The sequence below is a fragment of the Mauremys mutica genome, unplaced genomic scaffold (genome assembly GCF_020497125.1).
Source record: "Mauremys mutica isolate MM-2020 ecotype Southern unplaced genomic scaffold, ASM2049712v1 Super-Scaffold_100046, whole genome shotgun sequence".
NCBI lineage: Eukaryota > Metazoa > Chordata > Testudines > Geoemydidae > Mauremys > Mauremys mutica.
Window position 1 is genome coordinate 4337252 of NW_025423257.1, and position 13150 is coordinate 4350401.

The 13150-nt window shown below is 49.9% G+C and overlaps 1 non-coding gene across 1 annotated transcript; it reads right to left on the bottom strand.

Moving 5' to 3' along the window:
* Positions 1-1380: 1380 nt before the first annotated feature.
* Positions 1381-1453, bottom strand: TRNAF-GAA. The gene has a single exon. It is a non-coding gene; the product is annotated as a tRNA-Phe (tRNA).
* Positions 1454-13150: the final 11697 nt, after the last annotated feature.

Sequence of the window (13150 nt, forward strand, 5' to 3'; positions counted from 1 at the left end):
CGAACCTGGAGAAACTGGCAGCAGCTCTCTGATGGGTCAGCTGGAAGAGCAGAGGACTGGAGCCAGGGATCAGGAAGTCATCCTTACATCACCTTTGTGACTCTAGCTTGAAGGGGAGCTTCTTTTTCTTCCCCTTGCTGATGTAGCCCTAAGGATTAAACTGTTGGTCTGTATAAGATGTCTTTTTGATAAAAGTGTGTAGGCTGCATAGATTAATAGAATTATTTACAATAAGCTGTAATGCAAGATACCTAGAAGCTTCTAGGCCAGACATCCTGGCCTATTTCCTCTGTGACGCTGAAAGCAACCTTTAAGACCCTTACTCAGAAAAGTAATAATAGGAGACAAACCTACGCAAATTGTCTAGGGACTTTTGAATATCTGCTAACCTTTCACCTAGTTAGGGTGAAAAGTGGGGTTTTTCTGCCCACAAATTTCACACATACACCCGCAGATGCGTACATAGCTGTCATTTAATACCTACACAAAAGGTCAGCCTATGAAAACAGGTACCCTCACCTTTCCATGGGGGAAAGACAAATTTGGGCATAGGAGGAAGGATTTCTCCCTATAAAAAGGGTGACAATCCTCCATTAGGTGGGTGATACACCTCTCTATTTTCTTATCGTCTCAACCTGCTTCGAAGCCTCTTTCTCCTATGAAAGCTCTCAATACTAAGTCGTAGTATTAATTCTTTTCAAAGTTGTAAGTATGAACAAATTCTTATTTCTGCTTTATCTTTTAAAAGCATCTAGTTTATAGAGGTAAACTTATACTCAGTCTTTTTATTATTTCCTTTTAAAATAGTGTGAAACCACACCCAAGTGTCTATTGCACAGAGTAAATTTGTCATAGGTATATTTCATATAGAACTGTGATATTTTGTAACTTTGTAATCTCAAACTGCTTTTAACATTTTACATTTACTTCTTGTTTCATTGATTTTAAATAAAAGGTCTTGTTTGACTAATTCTGTCTCAGTGTAGTTTCCTGTCAGACATACCCCAATCTCCTTGTATAAATTCTGTGAAGCCTGATTCAAGACGAACTTTATCTTCTGATCACACATATTGGCAAGCCATACCCATATTATTAATATCTATAAATTATTACTAATATTATTAATTAATTAGAAAATTAATTATTAAATAAAACTAAATAAAGTGGATAAATTCCACTGTCCCTACTAACCCTCCCCAAATCAGGCTACACTGAGAAGCAGCAAGAGAAGAAAGAAAGGTCCGGTGGGCCAACTGGGTGCAGAAGCCAATGCTGCCTTTTCCTGCAGTGAAGCCCAAAATGAGGGTCTTGCATTAAGTAGAGGCAGTGCTGTGCTCCCAGGAAAGAGCCCACTGCTGCAGGAAGAGGGATGAAACAGCCTGCTGAAGCCTGGGATTGAACCAGGGACCTTTAGATCTTCAGTCTAACGCTCTCCCAACTGAGCTACTTCAGCACTTGCAGGGGCCCTTTTTGGGCTGCTGCTTCTCACCTTGAAGTTTATTCTCCATAAACCATCTCTCCAGTCAACACTGGCCAATGCAAGACAGACATCGCTTGCTATTTTAGCCCTTGGAAACGTCATCAACTAGTCTCTGGATCTCTCAAATGCTGTGCTTCCGTTCATGGGGGAAAGGCGAGAGAAGTGACCTTTGAACAAAGGGCCTGGGGTTAACATCCTAACGCTGTCTGTCTCCGACTGTAACACTATTTAATACCGGCCCACCCTGTGCTGGTGAGTGCTCCATTGCTAGATGTTAGTACATTTCAGTTACTGTCAAAATTAAAAGTTTCTATATGCTTAAAAGAAATGATTTTTTAATTTGCTTATATATGGCATGAATAAATACAGATTTACACATCCTAGCATGAACATTTATTGTCTTATATGATAGAGAAAATCATGCATCCAGATTGTGCATCGAAATCATGAAATGAGCTACAAATGCAATAAAAATAAGGTATTCAATGGTTTAACATATGGAGCGGGGCTGGGGGGCACCGAAGACACGTCTTGCCTGGGATGCCACTTGGTCTAGGGGAGGCCCTGTCAGGGAGAACAGGAGTTAGTCTCACACGCCTATTTCCAGGCTGTAATCTGTGGGCGCCCTGCTCTGGGGGAGGGATCGCGGCAGCCCAGACTCAGGGCTGGAACAGGCCCCGGATTGAGGGGGTGGCTGCAGGGTTTGCAGCACTCTGATGTCTCAGACAATGTGTCTCTCCCAAAGCCTCAGATCTGCGTCCCCAGAAGGCTCCTGCGCTGCCTTCGCTCCTTTCACAGTCTATAGCAAGGAGCAGCAGCAAGGGTCAGGGATGAACCATAGGCACTAGGTGGGGGGCAGAGGCTTCAGGAGGAAACCCAGCCCCCAGAGCAGAGGGGGATGGGAGGCTTTTTCTCTCTCCTTAGCCACGGGCTATAGTTCCGAGAGCTCTGTGAAATGCCTCCCCACCCACAGCCTGGGGAAGGGGAAGGAGTCTCAGGTTCTAGCTCGATTTGGATGAGGATCACTGGACCCTAGAATCACTTGCTGCCCTTTCCCGGAGAAACCTGTGATGCCCAGAACGGGGCTGAGATAAATGCTGACAGGAGCCAGGAATTGCTCCCCTGGAATAGCAGCAGGACTGGGCAGCTGGAAATCTCCCCAAAGGAGCTGAAGCCTTGGTGGGTCAGACATAGCTGCCCCAGGTACTGCATGGGGGGCTTAGGTTTGTTTCTGGACAAGAGCAGTGAGAGTTTTATTGCCTCAACATTTCAGTAGAAAAATTCAGACCCAAACTGTGTGTGGAGGGGAGGTCGATAGCGGTTTCTTTGGGTTTGATTTAGTTTGTTTTCTCAAGCCTGGTCTACACTAGGCGTTTAAACCAGTTTTAGGAGCGTAAAACCGATTTAACGCCACAACCGTCCACACTAGGAGGCACCATATATCGATTTTAATGGCTCTTTAAACCGGTTTCTGTACTCCTCCCTAACGAGAGGAGTAACGCTAGTATCGGTATTAAAATATCGGATTAGGGTTAGTGTGGATGCTGATCGACGGCATTGGCCTCCGGGAGCTATCCCACAGTGCACCAGTGACCGCTCTGGACAGCATTCTGAACTCGGATGCACTGGCCAGGTAGACAGGAAAAGCCCCGCGAACTTTTGAAATTCATTTCCTGCTTCCCCAGCGTGGAGATCTCATCAGCACAGGTGACCACGCACAGCTCATCAGCACAGTTAACAATGCAGTCTCCTGAGAATCGTAAAAGAGCCCCAGCATGGACTTCACGGGAGGTACTGGATCTGATCGCTATCTGGGGAGAGGATTCAGTGCTAACAGAACTGCGTTCCAAAAGACGAAATGAAAAAGTATTTGAAAGAATTTCTAAGGCTATGACGGATAAAGGCCACAGCAGGGACTCAGTGCAGTGCAGAGTGAAAGTTAAGGAGCTCAGACAAGGCTACCAGAAAACCAAAGAAGCAAACGGAAGGTCCGGGGCAGGTCGAAAAACATGCCGCTTCTATGCTGAGCTGCATGCAATTTTAGGGGGCTGCGCCACAAGTACCCCACCCCTGATCGTGGATTCCGAGGTGGGGGTTGTAATCTCTGCCATGGCTGAGGATTATGCAGACGGGGAAGATGAAGATGAAGAAGAGGAGGAAGACCTAGCAGAGAGCACACAGCACTCCGTGAGCCGCAGCAGCCAGGAGCTTTTTATCACCCTGACGGAATTACCGTCCTCCCAGCCCTCACAAGCCACTATCCCAGACAATGACGCCATGGAAGGGAGCTCTGGTGAGTGTACCTTTGCAAATAGCAAACATTGTTTTTTAAGCAAGCCTTTTTTAATGATTGATTTGCCCTGAGGACTTGGGATGCATTCGCAGACAGTATAGTTACTTAGAAAAGTTTGTTAACATGTCCGGGGATTGAGAGGAAATCCTCCAGGGACATCTCGATGAAGCGCTCCTGTAGGTACTCCAGAAGCCTTTGCAGAAGGTTTCTGGGCAAGGCAGCCTTGTTCCGCCCACCGTGGTAGGACACTTTACCACGCCATGCATGTAGCAAGTAATCAGGTATCATTGCGTGCCAAAGCATAGCAGCGTATGGTCCCGGTGACTGCTGGCATTCAAGAAGCATCCGTTCTTTATCTTGTTCTGTTATCCTCAGCAAAGTGATATCGTTCAGGATAACCTGGTTAAAAATCAGGAATTTAAGTAAGGGGGGTGGCCATTTTTCTACTGAGTTCGTGGACTGCATCAGCTTAAAAAAAAACTTTCCTGCACGTAGCGAAGCGGGGGGAGGGGAGGAGTGAAATGCCGATGATCTTTTCTGTGTTTGGTCACCGGCGATCTTCCCCAAGCTACCAGACACGCAGTGGGTGGGGGGGGAGGGGTGTGGGAAGGTTGTTGATTAGCAGGGAGCTAGCGTGGTATTAGCCATGCGTTGGGGGGGAGGGGTAAATCACTACAGAAGCCGAAAGACAGTGGCTTACCATGGCCGCATGCAAGCTGAATTCTGATGCCTGGACCTGTGTCTGTGAGATCTGTAACTCCAGAGCTGCAGGCACTCACTATTAAGATGAAAAATGCGACCTTGTAGGGAAATCACATGTGCTAGGTGAATAGTGCTGTTCACTGTGAAAGAGTATAACCATTGTTCTGTAAAATGTATCTTTCTAAATATTTATCTCCCTCATGCAGCTGCAAATTTTTCAACCATCCCTCCTCCATCCCAAAGGCTAGCACAGATAAGGCGGAGGAAAAAGAAGACTCGAGATGAGATGTTCTCGGATATTATGGAAGTTACACGCAATGAAAGAGCTCATCTGAATGAGTGGAAGGACGTGGTTTCAAATTACAAGAAAGAGGCCAGTGAACGTGAGGACAGGAGGGACAACCGAGATGAGAGGTGGCGGCAGGAAGACCGGCAGGAAAATCAGCGGTGGCGGCAGGAAGATCAGCGGTGGCGGGATGCAACTCTGGGGCTGCTGCGTGATCAAACTGACATGCTCCGGCGTCTTGTGGAGCTTCAGGAACGGCAGCAGGATCACAGAGTGCCGCTGCAGCCCCTGTATAACCACCCTCAACCCTCACCATGTTCCACATCCTCCTCACCCAGACGTGTAAGAACGCGTGGGGGGAGGCTCCGTGCACCCGCCCACTCCACCCCCGTGGACAGCCCAACCAGAAGGATGTCGTTACTGTGAATTTTTTTTAATGGCCTTCTCCATCCCTCCTATCCTCCTCCCAAACCACACCCTTACTTCTCTCCCTCTTTTTATAATGAATCAATAAAGAATTCATGCTTTTTAAATGAGTGACTTTATTTGCATAAGTAAGCTGTACTCGAAGGGGGTGGGGGAGTTGCTTACAGGGACTGAGTCAATCAAGGGGGTTGGGTGTTCATCAACAAACACAGCAGTCACACTGTACCCTGGCCATTGATGAAGCTCGTTTTCAAAGCTTCTCTGATGCGCACCGCTTCCTGGTGTGCTCTTCTAATCTCCCTGGTGTCTGGCTGCGCGTAATCAGCGGCCAGGTGATTTGCCTCAGCCTCCCACCCCGCCATAAAGGTCTCCCCCTTACTCTCACAGAGATTGTGGAGAATACAGCAAGCAGTAATAACATAGGGGACATTGGTTTGGCTGAGGTCTGAGCGAGTCAGTAATGTCCGCCAGCGCGCCTTTAAACGGCCAAATGCACATTCCACCACCATTCTGCACTTGCTCAGCCTGTAATTGAACAGATCCTGACCACTGTCCAGGCTGCCTGTGTATGGCTTCATGAGCCATGGCATCAAGGGGTAGGCTGGGTCCCCCAGGATAACGACAGGCATTTCAACATCCCCAACTGTTATTTTCTGGTCTGGGAAGTAATTCCCTTGCTGCAGCCGTTTAAACAGAGTAGTGCTTCTGAAGACGCGAGCGTCATGAACCCTCCCTGGCCATCCCACGTGGATGTTTGTGAAACGTCCCTTGTGATCTACCAGTGCTTGCAGCACCATTGAAAAGTACCCCTTGCGGTTTACGTACTGGGTGCCCTGGCGCTGCGGTGCCAAGATAGGGATATGGGTTCCATCTATCGCCCCCCCCACAGTTAGGGAATCCCAGTGCAGCAAAGCCATCCACTATGGCCTGCACGTTTCCCAGAGTCACAACCTTTCGTAGCAGCAGCTTAGTGATTGCTTTGGCTACTTGCATCACAGCAGCCCCCACAGTAGATTTTCCAACTCCAAATTGATTCCCGACTGACCGGTAACTGTCTGGCGTTGCAAGCTTCCACAGGGCTATCGCCACTCGCTTCTCTACTGTGAGGGCTGCTCTCATCTTGGTATTATGGCATTTCAGGGCAGGGGCAAGCAAGTCACAAAGTTCCATGAAAGTGCCCTTACGCATGCGAAAGTTTCGCAGCCACTGGGAATCGTCCCACACCTGCAACACAATGCGGTCCCACCAGTCAGTGCTTGTTTCCCGGGCCCAAAATCGGCGTTCAATGGATAGAATCTGCCCCATTACCATCAGGATCTCCAAAGCGCAGGGGCCCGCGGTTTGAGAGAATTCTGTGTCTACGTCCTCATCACTGTCATCGCCGCGCTGCCGTATCCGCCTCCTCCTCGCCTCGGATTGAAGGTCCTGGTTCACCATAGACTGCACGAGAGTGCGCGAGGTGTTTAAAACATTCACGATTGCGGTATGGAGCTGAGCAGGGTCCACGCTTGCTGTGCTATGGCGTCTGCACAGTTCACCAAGCAAAAAAAGGCGCGAAACGGTTGTCTGCTGCTCAGGGAGGGAGGGGTGAGGCTGTACCCAGAACCACACGCGACAATAATTTTTGCCCCATCAGGCACTGGGATCTCAACCCGGAAATGCCAAGGGGCGGGGGAGGCTGCGGGAACTATGGGATAGCTACGGGATAGCTACCCACAGTGCAACGCTCCAGAAATCGACGCTAGCCTCGGACCATGGACGCACACCACTGATTTAATGTGTTTAGTGTGGCCGCGCGCACTCGATTTTATAAAATCTGTTTTACAAAACCGGTTTATGCAAATTCGGAATAGTCCCGTAGTGTAGACGTACCCTCAGTCTCATTGTAAAAGCCTTTGGTGATTTTGATGGGAACAATGTTTGTGGAAGGCCAAGGACAAGTAAGAAAAGTAAAAAATCTGTGTTGAAGTGAGGGGGTCTGTGTGGGCCAGGGCAGGGGTGGAGATTTTCATGGGGAGGGGGTTAGGGGATAAACGAGAGGCTTTTGCGGGAACACAGGGGGATGTTTTGCAGTTTAACCTCCCCACTGTCCTGTGCTGCTGCCCAGCTCAGACCCCACTGACACCCCTGTGACGAAGTGGGAATTTTCTGGATGTTTTGTTTGCATCTTGGGTATACCTCAGTTTCCCCTATTTGTTGCATGATTATCTAGGTTAAAGGTCCAAAATGTGGGGTGCACCCTGCCAGGGGGAATGGAGTAACATTCAGGGGGATGCAACTGGGCCCGGGCCAGCCCCCACTGGGGTGGGGAGGGGGAGCCACCCAGCTCCACTCTTGGCTCCAGCCCCAGCTCTGGCCCCTGCCTCAGCCCCCTTACTCCTGTCTGTGTCCCTTCCCCCTTAGCTGCAGCCCCACTCCCAGCCATGACTCGGGGGGAGCATGGACAGGGGTGGGGGGCATGACCCTGAAGTGTTTTGGGACCACGGATCTCAGTGGTGGGACAAGGGGGTTAAATCTTGGCAGAGACCCCAAAGGGCAGGTGTGGCTGCTGTCTGGCTGCCTGGGCCCAGACAATGGCCACAAATTCTGTCTCCTAGCAACCGATGGCCGGGGCGCACCTGCTGCAAGAGGCCAGCTGGCCGGGAGGAGTCGGAGAAGAAAGAACGAGCTGGAGGCCAGCTGAGCAGGTTGCCAGGGAAACCGGACAAAGGACAGACGAGGGGCAAAGGGCCTGGCTGAGTCGGGCTGTTGGGAGCAAGGAGTCTGCTGGGTTGGGGACTCGAGGGGAGAGCCCAGGCTCTGAGTTCGGGGTCTCCCCAAGATGGACGTTGCTGAATCTTCCTGCTTCCTGTGCGAACACAGAACTTTCCCAGGCTGGATCCCAGACCCCTAACAAACCTTCTGTTGTACAGCGCTGGCTGAGAGTCACTGGTGACTGTGGAAGTTGGGGGTGCAGGACTCCCCTTCGGGGGGGGTGTAAGGCTTTCCGAGGTGTCCGATTCAGGTGGACTCACTGCAGGAAGCTCCTGGTGTGGAACAGGGGGGCTGAAAGGTCCAAGGTCAGTCCCAGGAGGTGCTGAAGCCAGGGAGGCTTCCCCCAGTGAGAGCGTCCCCTGGGGGTGTCACACTGACGAGGCTCCTGCCTGGGTTTGACTCAGAGCTGTTCCAGAGCACGGAGCCTGTGTGCCCGTCACAGCCCCCCAGCATGTGACCTACAGGCTCCACTCTGGCAAAGATCCCTGTAAATCAGAGACAAACTCCCCCCTTCTCCCAGTTACTCTCCCCTGCACAGAACCCAGAGCAGCTCCTGCCTCGCTGGGTCTCCTGCCAGCCACAGCTGGCCAAGGAGCTGCCTGAGCCGTTCCCTGGGTCCCTGTGCAGGGGAAGTGTCAGTTCCGACCTCACGAGTACAGTGGTGATGCTCCCTGCCTGTCACGGGGGGGACGAGGGCTTGATTCCCTGAGGAGGAAGCTGGGATTGTGACACCCGTGTATGTCTGCAGCGCAATTAAACCCCACAGCTGGCCCAGGCCGGCTGACTCGGGCTTGCCAGGCTCGGGATCCAGGGGCTGGAGCCCGACCACGGGGACCCTCCCCCCTCGCTAGGTTCAGTGGCCAATATACTGAAGATGAGTTTGTAAGTGGGGAATGTGCACTGGGTGCTGCCACTGGACAGACACTTCCCAGCAGGAGCCCCACCCCGTGAATGTGATCTACTCTAAACACATGTGATGAAGGAAAGTCAGCCGGGGGCTCTGGATTTATCATCTCGCAACGACTCGATTCAACTTGCTCAGGTTAGAAAGAAAGATATTTTTTTTTGTGAGCCTGAAAATTGCCTCCGGTGTGAAAGTCAGAGCGGGATTATTTCACGCTCACGCACCCTTATCACTATTGAAGGAGTAAAGGAACGTGCAAACCAATGCAGCCTTAACATGTCATTTGCATCCTCAAGCCTTGTCCCTGTGGCAGGATCTCAAGGACAGACAGAAATGTTAGCCAGTGTCAGGAGGAGAGAGGAAAGCACTTCCCCTCGTGTATTTCCCCAGGCTGTTGTGCAAGGCAGCAGAGGCGCTTTACGGCATTTTCTGTCACTGATTTTTTTCATGTTGGTGTGGGAGGAAAGACTTAGACCTGCCAACTTTGTGACCCTGTGAATGTGAAGTGAGCAGATGATGAGTTAACAATGATGCTGTTGCACAGGGTTTGATTGGAATTAGAAAACAAAAAGCCCTTAAAGTGGAACTCTTGGGTGAATAGAATGAGCTGATTTATAGTCAACCTTGAAAGGCAATAGACTGTTACATTGGGCAGAACAGCCTGGTTTGGTTGGTTGGTTGGTTTCTTTGATTGGTTGGTTGTTTTCCCTGGTAAATTGCAGAGCATTCAGAGAAGAGCCACAGGAATGATTAAAGGCTTGAGCAGGCAGAGAAGTTTAAAAACAAACCGAAACTTCCCTGCTCCTGCCGGCTGTGACTGCTGAGGACATTTTCCTTCTCTGCTCCAGGGTCTCTCTTCTGCCAGATTCTCAGCAAGTCAGGCCCCCTGCAGACTGTGGCAGAGCAGTTTGGTATGAAGCTGCAGGACTCACAATGTAAGAGTGCAGCTGCGAGAACAGGGATTGTGGGACACCTCCCTTAGGCCAATCACAGCACTGTAATCGACCAGGGTGTCTACACTGGTACCGTGGCGCTGTAGCCCCGGTGCAGAAAGCTGTACGCCTCTCGTTGGGAATCCCTCTGATTTACCGTTTTTACAGAGGGTGAAATGACAATTTTTCCTATCCCTGCCCTGTTCCTGCTCTTTGTTATAGTTCAATATATATTTAAGTGAGAAAAATGGTAGTAAAAATATCTGCTCTCCAGCACAACTTGAAGCAACATCAGAGCAACTGGGAATGAAACAATTTATTTCCAAAAGGGGAACTCGATGACTAACAATGGCTTTGAAATGGGGGAACAGTATAACCGTGATGCTCAGGGTTTGTTTAGACTAGGAAAAGTGATGGAGTTTAGGTCAGGTCAAGGGGAAAGCTAATGCCAACCACTGCACCTGGGCTGCATCTGTTCTACAACTGTAATTGTCTTTTTACATCAAGATCACTAACTTGAGCAGCCGACGCCATGTACAGCCCTAGTGGATGTCAGGCACAGATAGATTTTGCCTCAGTGTAGCTTGTTGAGATCAAACCTCCAGGAGCTGATGAACATTCCTGGCCCAAAAGGAAAGGAGTTGATAGAAAAGATCACAGGACTGACCCCAAAGAAGGGTGAGCTGCAAAAGGCAGAAGCAGGTAACTGATCTGGTGGAGCTGAGACACCACGGTGAAGATGGTGCAAAAATCACAGTGTGGGAATTAGGAAATGTGATTTTTTTTTAAAATTTTGCCCAGCCCTAGTCAAGGGATTTACCGGTATTACAGTTCTCTCTCATGTGGATTTTCTGATGTCTAATAAGGTGTGAGCTCTGATTGAAGCTTTTCCTGCACTCAGAGCACGTGTAGGGCGTCTCCCCTGTGTGGATTCTCTGATGTCTGATAAGGTCTGAGTTGTGCTTGAAGCTTTTCCCGCACTCAGAGCACGTGTAGGGCATCTCCCCTGTGTGGATTCTCTGATGTCTGATAAGGTCTGAGTTCTGCTTGAAGCTTTTCCCGCACTCAGAGCACGTGTAGGGCGTCTCCCCTGTGTGGATTCTCTGATGTCTGATAAGGGCAGAGCGTTGATTGAAGCTTTTCCCGCACTCAGAGCACGTGTAGGGCATCTCCCCTGTGTGGATTCTCTGATGTCTGATAAGGGCAGAGCTCCGACTGAAGCTTTTCCCGCACTCATGGCATGTGTAGCGTGTCTCTTCCAAGTTGATTCTGTCGCTTGTTATAAGGTCTGAGAGGCTACTAAAGTTTCCCTCTGGCTTCTGCTGAGTCTGACAGGCTTTTGTTTTTTCTGCGAGTGCATAACTCCCAGAAACATTTCCTTTGGATCTTCCTGATAAAGTTCCATGTGGTTCTCCTTGCTCAGCATCTTGCTGATGGGGTTTCTCCTCCTCATTCTGACTCACCATCCCATCACCTGATGGGGGACAGAGAGAATCCAGACACAGGTCACTCCCTTTGCCGGAAAGAAAGAAAATCTCAGCGAGAGGAATGGTAAAAGGGATGAACAATCCAAAATAAGTGTGGGAGAGTTCAAACCTATCAGGTGCTGATTTTCCCCAAACCCTTCCACAGAGGAGAGAGGAAGGGATCAGTTTTGGTCTGCATCTCACGAGAACACTCGGGGGAAAGCGAGACTGGGGAGGAACCTGCTGCCAGTTGTCAGTCAGAATAGGAGGGAAGCCATGAGTGACATCTGCCATAATGATTCCACATCTGCAGGGAACAATCCTGAACTTGGAGAGCTCACAGGATCTTTGTAGGGCATCCCAAATGTTTCCTGCATTCCCACATAGTTTTTGAGTTGGTTTAACCAATTTCTCACCTGTGAAGGCAGCTCTTGGAAGCACTTCTTTCTCAGAGCCCTGGAGGTCTGGGACCCACGGCTGTTCCCCTTGTTCCAGCTGTGAGATCACATCAGGTTTGGAATTTGGAAACCCTACTGCAGGTAAAGAAAACGAGGGAGGTCAGTGGAATTTGTGGGATACTTGTCACAAAGAATATTCCATGGTTTTAACCCCCAGCTCATTTTTAAGCAGTAACATCCCAAGGCCAGCTTCCTTGGCTCAAAGTGGCAGGAGAGTTACTATGATTATAAATCATATGCATTACCTTAGTGCCTAAGGACCAACTAACAGTGGGTCCCCATTGTGCTAGGCAAAGTACAAACAGAGAACAGTAGATGGGCCATGCCCTGAAGAATTTACAATCTGAATAGACAAGACAGACACAGAATGGGGGAAGGGATAGACCCCACTGTTAAAATAGAGATATTCAGGCCTGCCTGTAAAGCCTATACTTTAAGAACTTAGGTGTATTTTTTATCACTTAGCTACTTACAGGAGTATGAAAACAAAGAATCAAAATCACTGTCTGTATTTGTAAGGGCCTTCTCTTACTGTGACCATCTGAGGCCTTGTTCTTAGGCTAAGGCCTTTGGCTAAGCAGCACGGGCAGCCATAAGCTGGGAAGCGAAGGGTCACATCCTCACATCCCAAACCAGTCACACTGAAAAAGACGGTTACTCACCGTTGTAACTGTTCTTCTTCGAGATGTGTTGCTCATATCCATTCCAGTTAGGTGCGCGCGCGCCGCGTGCACGCTCATCGGAAGATTTTTACCCTAGCAACACTCGGTGGGTCGGCTGGGCACCCCCTGGAGTGGCGCCGCTATAGCGCTGGATATATACCCCTGCCAACCCATCCGCTCCTCCATTCCTTCTTGCCGGCTACTCCGACAGTGGGGAAGGAGGGCGGGTGTGGAATGGATATGAGCAACACATCTCGAAGAACAGTTACAATGGTGAGTAACCGTCTTTTCTTCTTCGAGTGCTTGCTCATATCCATTCCAGTTAGGTGATTCCCAAGCCTTCCCTAGGCGGTGGGGTCGGAGTGAGACGTCGCAGAATGCAAAACTGCTGAGCCAAAGGCTGCATCGTCTCTGGATTGTTGGACCAATGCGTAGTGTGAGGCAAAGGTGTGAATCGATGACCAGGTAGCCGCCCGACATATGTTCTGGATGGGGACATGAGTCAGGAAGGCGGCAGAAGAGGCCTGCGCCCCCGTAGAATGGGCGGTGAGATGTCCAGCGGGAACGTGAGCCAGTTCGTAGCACGTTCGGATGCAGGATGTTACCCAAGATGAGATCCATTGGGAAGAGACCGGCAAGCCCTTCTGCGGTCTGCCACTGCTACAAAGTGCTGAGGGGAATGCTGGAAGGGTTTTGTTCGCTCTATATAAAAGGCGAGAGCCCTACGGACATCCAAGGTATGAAGCTGTTGTTCCCAGCGCGATGAGTGTGGCTTCGGGAAAAAAAC